The 9,202-nt window shown below is 31.2% G+C and overlaps 1 pseudogene; it reads left to right on the forward strand.

The window, feature by feature from the left end:
- On the forward strand, positions 3,336-5,519 carry LOC105172684 (annotated as a pseudogene).

Raw genomic sequence — 9,202 nt, forward strand, 5'->3', positions numbered from 1 at the left:
GATATCATAAGGGGGTTGCTTGCATTTTTCTCTTATTATAATTGATTCCCCAAAATGTGCAAAGCACAAACGAATCCCAATACAGAAGAAGACCCAAAGAGTGAAAAGATCCTCCAAGGGCAAAGCAGGTTTAGTCCTCAACCCCCGGAGGGGGTTCAATACGTCAAGGAAGCTTCTGGAGATCCAGGAGGACTTGTGGAAACCCATTAGGGTTGCACACATGGTAGTTAGGTCAACCCCAGAAAAAGATCAAAACGATTATGGACGAGTTTGACCATACAACTTGGAGAAAGAAGGCATCTCCCTACCACACTAGAAGATCGAATATCTAGGAAGGGTGGTTAGCCCCCATAATTGTCTCCTCGAGAAGTCAGGAGACTCCATTCGGAAAGAGAATTCTACCGGGTAAAAAAATAAATTCTAAACGATTACAACCTTAAAACTATGATCAAGAAAAACCCTCAAAAAAGTAGGAGTCTATTTTTTCCAACAAAACCCGAGTCCCAAGAGAGTCGGACTCTCACAGTCAATAGGGGGCGAGATCTATTAAAAGAGTCCCTCTCCCCTCGGTAAAGGGAAACATTTTTCTAGACTCACACATACAGAAACACAATTGTTCAAAACGCTCTTGCATTGAATTATTACACCACATTACGCCTTTTCAATTACAATTCTTATTTATAATATTATTTGTTAATTTGAGTATTAGAGTGCAAATTTGTTTTTGCAATTCCCTTTTTGAAACTTGTGAAAAATTAGGTCCAAAAACTTCAAATTAACGTACTCAAACAAGCAATTTATTACTTAGGTGTATTGTAATTATTTTATGAGAATAGGACTATAGTTGGTGGCTATTTTATTATGCACATAAATCATTCCCACTTTAGGCATATGAATTGATGGTCACACCAAACAACTCCTCCCTTTTAATTCACGCCAATAAGGTTATCACAGACTCATGTTATGGTCCACATTTATTTATTTATTTATTTATTTATTTTATTTATTATTATTATTTTGTATTTAATTCAATTTGGGATGATTACTTTTTTTTCTCATATAATTCACAACACAAATTGAACCTCGACTTTTCCAAAATTTTAATGTTTATACAATTACGTGGCCAACAAGAATTCAGAATCTTCAAATATTAATTTCTCATAATTATATCACATAAAATAAATTATTTTAGCCATAATTATAAACTTATAAATAAAAAATGTTTTTATATATTGTTCTCCTATGTGATCTTTTTTCTTTCTTTTACATTTTAATTAGGAGTGCAAAATATTTAAGTGAATTATTATTAACATATTAAAAATAATTATATTAATATAATTTTTTTATTAATAAAAAATTAAATAACTCGGTTCTTTTGTGCCACTAAAAGTGAAAAACGTGTTACTCAACCCTTTGGCGACTTTTATACAATTCGGTGTTCTGGCCCATTTACGATGGATGTATTCATAATCAGTCATCATTCACATTCGTGGTTGCCTCTCTTTATACCTTTTTCAATTTTCACCAAAGTTGGGGGTTTGTTTCAGTAATTAATTGGATTTATTTTATTATTCCTCATGAGAAATTATTATAAATGTGCTTACATAAACTAGGTTGGAATTTTATTGCTATATATTTATAAAAGAAAATTTTCATGTGTATGATTTATTAGTGATTCAGATATATTAAGATAAGATATTAATATTAAATGATTATTTTTTATAACAATTTGAATTTTTAATGATCTGATCATTTAATAATATATATATTATATAAGAGAAAACATCAAACTTAATCAAGTAATTTTTTATACGATTAGTTTTTACATTTAAATGATAAAATATTGAATTTACAAGTATTACATAATTACTTTATTTGATTGAATTAAATATAAATTAAGAAGATTTTTTGTCAAGTTTATTTGAAAGATTTATTAAATATATATTGATGTTTATAAAAATGAACTGGCATAAAGAGGTCAAAGTGGTCTAAAAGAAAAAAAATATCGCAAGAGTTAGGAAGGTAAGACGAGAGGTGCCCCAAAAGGCCTAGTTCCGTCAAATCCCCAACTACTCTCGAGAAGATCATTTCGGATTGAGCCCTCATGAAGTCTCACATAAGATGCTCTAGGAAATAAATTGGCCAGAAGAAACCTAAGCAACCCAAATCTGAAATGAACCAAACCCAAAAAAGCTCCATATCCACAAGCCCACAAAAAAGCTTAGGGTCGGAAATTCCCAGCCATAGTCGAAGCCCATTTCATGTGCCGTCCACGTGTGACTTAGTGACATCCACACGGGACTTTTGAGGCCACACCCCCATATAATCAAATAAAGAGTAGTCATCCGCCTCAAGCCAAAAGTAAGTCCTATTTCGATTGGGGAAAAGCATCTCCTCAACCACATTGCTGTAAATTTGAAAATTCATCTTAATTTTCAGAAGATACCCTCATCTGTAGGGGACTCCATTCGCCCCCTAGGATTGCAAGCCTTCAACCGCCAGGAAATAACCCTTCACAGAATTTGAGGGATCCTCTAGCCATTTGGAGGTGACACTCCAACCAATTTCATGAGGTATTCCGTTGTATCTAATTATGTTAGGATAATGATCTAGCAAATTTGTGGGAATCTTCCACCAAATCTTTTTATTATCCAATTCCATGAAGGTTGTTTAAAAATTGAGAGCTCCCCCAGTGAGAGAGGCCAAATTTTACTTTTATACTATAACTTTAGCTAAAAGTATTAATTTTGTTTCGTATTTAGAATTTTACTTCAATTCCAATCTCTTCGTTGTACACAAATCTCAATTTTATTCAATCACACTCTTTTTATTTTCTAACATTTTATTTCATTACCTTCTACTCTAACTAGAGTCGAACGTCATTTTTTGTTTACATCACATGTATCCTATAAAATATTTGAGATTTCAAATTTTATTTAAAAAAAAAACTTTTGTAGATTCAGATAAAAAAAGTAGTTTAAAAAGTATTAGTAATAATAATGTTATAATTAATATTATCAACTTTAGATCTATTTATTAAAATTTCAAAAATATATTACATATTTCGTATTTTTTGTTAAAGAATTTATAAATTCTTAAAATGTTATACAGCATTTCGGATTTTATAATTGTTTTTTAAAATATAAAAATAGTATATAATATATATTCAAATATTTTAATTATTTTTTAAACTTATGTAAAATTGGAGTGGAAACAGCTTTATCTTTGTTACTGTTGGGTGGGCAACCGTGTATGCTTGCTTTTTTCAGCCTTTACACCTTTTTTAACACAAAATCATATGTCTCTCTCTCTCTCTCTCTCCCCCTATATATATATATAAATATAGGCTCTTGTCTCTACCCTCTGCCTCTGTGTCTTACCCTTCACCCACGTTAACACACTCTCTCTCTTGGCGCGCAGGTTAAGCTAGGGAAGTGCCGAAGATAATATTGTGTAGCGAATTACGTCGTAATGGCCCGGGAACGCCATGTTTTCATAGCTTTGATCTGCATTGTCGTCGCCGGCGTTGGTGGACAATCTCCGGCCAGCTCTCCCACTTCAACTCCTGCTCCCCCCACCCCCATCGCCACTCCCCCCCCCCTCCACTCCACCTGCAGCAACGCCACCTCCCACGTCATCTCCGCCACCTGTTGTCTCGTCGCCGCCTCCAGCTGCCGCTCCACCTACACCGGCTCCTCCAGCTCCCGCGGCCACGCCTGCTTCACCTCCGCCGGCTGCCACTCCTCCTCCACCAGCCAGTCCTCCGCCTTCTGTACCTCCTCCCGCTCCGACTCCGACTACCCCACCGGCAGCTCCTACTCCAGCTCCGCTCTCTTCTCCTCCATCTGCGGCCCCCGCTCCGGCTCCGTCCACACCAGCATCACCAGCTCCATCTCCGTCATTGTTGAGCCCTCCGGCTCCTTCGACCGGAGCTCCAGGGCCGAGTTTCCAGGCTATTTCTCCTTCTCCATCAGCCACTGATCAGGTACGTAACATTCATAGTTCATACCACCCACGCATTTCTCATATTGAACACTGAAATCCACTGCTCTCTCTCTCTACTAGACGCCGATGGTTCATTCATCATCTGTTTCATTTTCCGTTGTCATACATCAATCCAATTTCACGTACTGTCTAGCCCTAGCCACCTGAGTTTAGGAACCGCAACCGCGTAAATCCGCGCTCTTTAGTGAAAATGAGTCCTTGAGTAGCTAACATGAACCGGCTCATGCGCGTTGGGTCTGAGCACTTATAGCCTGTTCAGGATCCACCTAGACCCTTGACATCATAGCGTTCAATCACATGGGAAGATGTGTAGGAGGTCTGATACTTGCGGTGTTCATGTCCCAGGAACCCAATACGAAAAATTACAATCTTGAACCCAAGAAAATCTTATTCTGGCTTTAATATAACAACATTGGCCCAAATTAGCTGTGAATTAGAATTAAATTTTGCAAAAAGTTTAATTAATTATATATGTCTATATATATATATTTTAATTTATTAATATAATAATATATTTTTGGCGTATGTGTATTGGGGTGGAGGAAGTTGAGTTAATCAAGAAAGAGCAAATCACGTGATTTTTTCTGACAGGTCGGTGTGTACTGCTATTTTAGGTTTTAGGCTGCGCTTCTGTGTTTTGGATCTCGTTCCATTGGGCTGTAATGGACTCCAACATTATGCCCACTACAATAGACAAACTCAATAATGTCTTATTCAATACTTAAAAGTTCAGCTTGAACATTTGTGAATAAATTCTAAATTATGGGTTCGACTCTCATACGAAAAAATATGGATATTTATATTATTTTATATAATTTTAATTATATTCATGTACTAATTAAATTGAGATAGTAAAAGTCTAAATACAAATATATTTATATATATGTAGTGTGTATTTATTTGAAGAGTTCCGTATCTAAATTTCATCATGTGAAAAAAAAAAATTTGGGCCAGTGACAGTTACAAACCGTCGAGTGAATTTGAAACGTATCAGGGGAAAAAAAAACCCAAAAAAAAGGGTATTTGGCTTTATATAGTTTATAAAATACTATTGGATTTTGTAATATGTTAGATCCCGTTCTAATATAATTTATTGAAATATTTAAATAAAATAATATTACAAAATTTATAGGATATTAGTAAGTGCACTTTTTTAATTAATGCAGGAACTTGTAATTTTTTTTTTTAAATAACTTGGAGCTCCTTTTCTTTTATAAACTTTTAATATTTCATTTTATTTTAATACGATTTACCAAACAATGATTCTTTATGATTGCAGAGTGGAGCAAGTGGTGTTTGGTCGTTGCAGAAATTGAGTGGTAGCTTTTTTATGGGATGGGCTTTTTGTTATTTCCTGCTTTAAATTACCATTTATGGACATTTTATTTCTGATTTTCCAGCCCATATATATATATATATTGGTTGCGTGTTAGCCCATAGGATTATTATGGATCTCTGGCCTGTACTTTGATCACATACGTTGATTTGGATTCTTTTTGGGGCCTTATTTCTTATTTTCCCATTCTTTTCTTCTCATAATTATTGCAAGGGAAAAGTATTATTTTAATCTGATAAGTATGCTTAATTTTAATTTTAATCAAATAACTATGTTCATTTTTGTCTAGGTTCAGTAACTTACGAAATTGCTTACTTTTAGTCCTCTGGCAGATTTTCAGACAATTTTGCCTCTATGCAACTTTTGAAAGGCAGTTTTAGTCCATATGTACTCATAGGGGTACAATTGTCCGAAAATCTGCCAGAGGATTAAAAGTAAGTAATTTCGTAAGTTACTGGACCTAAACAAAAATGGACATAATTATCAGATTAAAATTAAAATTAGACATATTTTAAGGACTAAAATAATATTTTTCCCTTATTGCAATTATCTTTTCACGTTAATCATAATGGCTCCTTGATCCACCCAAATCACAGTTGGGTTAGACTAGCCCAATTTACTGAAATCCAGACTTGTATCATCTATATACATTATCCACTATTATTTTGCTCTTTAAAATTAAAATAATAAAATATTCTTTTAATATATTATTTTGAAGTCTTATAAGTTTTATTTTTCAATATTTTATTTAAAAAATTATAATAAATTCACTCAAAATACCCCTTAATTTGATTGTTGCACATGATATTTAACAACTATGCATGATATAAATCAAATTCAATGTTTTTTTACATGATTTTTAATTATAACAATATTTTAGTCACACTCGTAAAAATTACAATCAACAATTCATATCGAGATCAATAACTATTAATTTTTTATTACGATTATTTATTTTCCATTATGATAAGTGTTCATGACTAAATACTAAATTTTTTATAGTGTGTAGAGATTGGGAGAAAGAATGTTATGTTATTGTACGGAGTCTAATTCAATATTACATTCAAATGTCTTGACATGATATGCATAGTTGACGAACTGTCTTTTATTTTGAGAATATTATACAACTTTCTCTTGATATTTGGTATAGTTATATATAAATTTCATGTGGTTTGGCAAATTACTTGTAATACCCTTGAAATTTATTTTCATCTAATAAATAAATAAGTCTATTTATTAATTAAAATTTATCGAATTTGTTAATATTAACAAAATATGTTTGATCTATATTAAGTGAATTGAGAATAGATATAAATTTTTATTTAATATTTTTTGTTAAATACCAAGAAATCCAGTAAATTTTGATTAATTAAGTTACTTATTTGTTAAATAAAAATAAACTTAAAAAATACTAAATAAAATTTGTCAAACTATTGAAAATTACGAATAATTAAAAATAAAGAGAATCATAATTATCCCTTTACTCTAACACTTACAAAAATCATTCTTTCTATAAAAATCGATTCGAGTATTGATAAACGTAAGAGAATTCATGGAATCACGTAGTTTTATATTTTATATTTATTTTTTTGTACAAGTTCACAAAATCGATTATTTTGCATATGGGCCCACTAGTGTAATAAAGATGAAATGGAGTAAATGCGGAAATGTGGTACAATGTTGTGGGTTGAATTTGATCGGACGGTGGAGGTGGGAGGGGGGGGCAGGCACAGGAAAATATCAGACGGTGGAGGTGGGAAGGGGGCAGGCACAGGAAATATAGTGTACATCTCATTTATTACCCATTATTGCCCATCCCTCTTACTTTCCTCTGCCGACAGTTTTTACACGCACGCATTTTTACACTTACTCCACATTTTATTTATTTAAATAAGTTGTACTAAAATTCCACTTTTGCCCTCATTTCCTTGAAACACTACCAATTTGTCTTCCAATTTCACTACATTTCCTAAACTCCCGTTGCGTTGGAATTTATTACAAAATTAAGAAATTAAAAAAAAATAAAAAATCAAGAACTCAAAAGCCAATGAGCATCCCCCTCTTACAGAAATTTACTCCATTTTCATAATTAGTAGGGATAAGTATAATCTCCTCTCCTTAAATTTTAATATAATTATAATTAAATTTTTTATAATTTAAAAAGTTACATATAGTATTCTTAATATTTATTTTTGTACATACTCATTCGTTAGTTAAAATTTAATTAATTTGATGATATTAGCAACAAAATTTAAAAAGAAAACTTTATTTATCCCTAATTATCTTATTATTAATCTATTGCAGGTCCAACATATCTTTCTTGACCGAATAATACTTATACATCTTCACATGATAACACATGTGAAAATATATATCTTCACCTTTATAAAGGTATTTTGATCAGAAAAAATTTATTTGAACTGAAATGAGTGACTAATAAGTCAATCGGGGATAAATATAAATTTTCATTCAATTTTTTTCTAATACTAATAAATTTGATAAATTTTTACTAATAATTTATCTATTTGTTAGGAAAAAAAAAAAAACAAACCTCAAATATATTAAACATAATTTTTTAAATTATAAAGGACTTACATGTAATTATACTACACTTCCAAAATCATGACCCATCAAAATTGACTTTAAAAAAATATATATAATACCAAGTATGCTATAACATCACCGACGTCGACTTAATCTAGTAGTTAAGACTAAGGTTAAAATTTCATGAACAAATCTGAAATCATGGATTAAAATCCCATCGGACAAGTGAGATCTCATTTTATGTGAGTATTTATCTCATTTTATATGAGTTATTATAATTTATTTATCATTATTAGTTATTAAATATTACTCAGTATATTAAATTATTATAATTTATCTATTATTATTAATAAAAAAAAGTAGGGTATAACGTGCATTATAAATTTATAATAAACTTAACTACGCAACAATAAATATATAGTGTTTAAGTTAAACCTAATTGAACGGAAGTGTACTATAGACAACCGAACTTGATCTTCACTGGCTACCGTCAATGGGTCCGCACAATGAATGAAGAAATTTATTGTAACCACTGAATTTTTTTTTATTTTTTTTAATAAATCTATTACAATTGTATTATAAATTTAAGGGTAAATTACAATGAGTTTTATTATTTGAAAAATTATAAATGCCCCCTAAAATTAACGATTGTGTAAGTAATACAATCTCGTGACAGACCATTATAGAGGGTATTTGTTACATAACCGTCAGGTTCAGAAGGATATTTGTAATTTATCAAACAATGAGGGAAAATTTGTGATTATGACAAATCTTAGGAGAGCTTATAGTAATTTATCTTGAATTCAATCATTAATGATTATAATAATCAATATATCAATTATCAGGATTAAATATTTATTTATAATTAATCAATAACTACTATAAAAATAGAGTAACACTTGTACGAGAATTATGAAGTAGAGGGTTGAACAAAACCATAATAACTTAATGATTTTGAGATTGAGGTAAATGTAGTTCATTAGATTATATATATATGTATGCGTCTGTACATGATTGATGAATGTGGCATACATGAATAGTAAGTTATTAACGTGGTGAAGTTAATTCGAGATAAAAAATATGATTTAACTAACTGGATGACATATTGTAATGGTTTATGATAATGTGACTGAACATAGGGCTCTAAAACAGATAGGACTTCAACTTCGTCAGCTAAACTATCTCTCACTGACCTGCAGAATTTTTTGAATTGATCTCTTTTAAGAGGATGATTATTTAAAGACTAACGTTCAAAGATTTTCGTTTTAAATGAAAAAATTATTTTTAATTTACGTAAGCTATTTATCTAATATAACA

This window comes from Sesamum indicum, linkage group LG10, assembly GCF_000512975.1.
Source record: "Sesamum indicum cultivar Zhongzhi No. 13 linkage group LG10, S_indicum_v1.0, whole genome shotgun sequence".
Lineage (NCBI taxonomy): Eukaryota > Viridiplantae > Streptophyta > Magnoliopsida > Lamiales > Pedaliaceae > Sesamum > Sesamum indicum.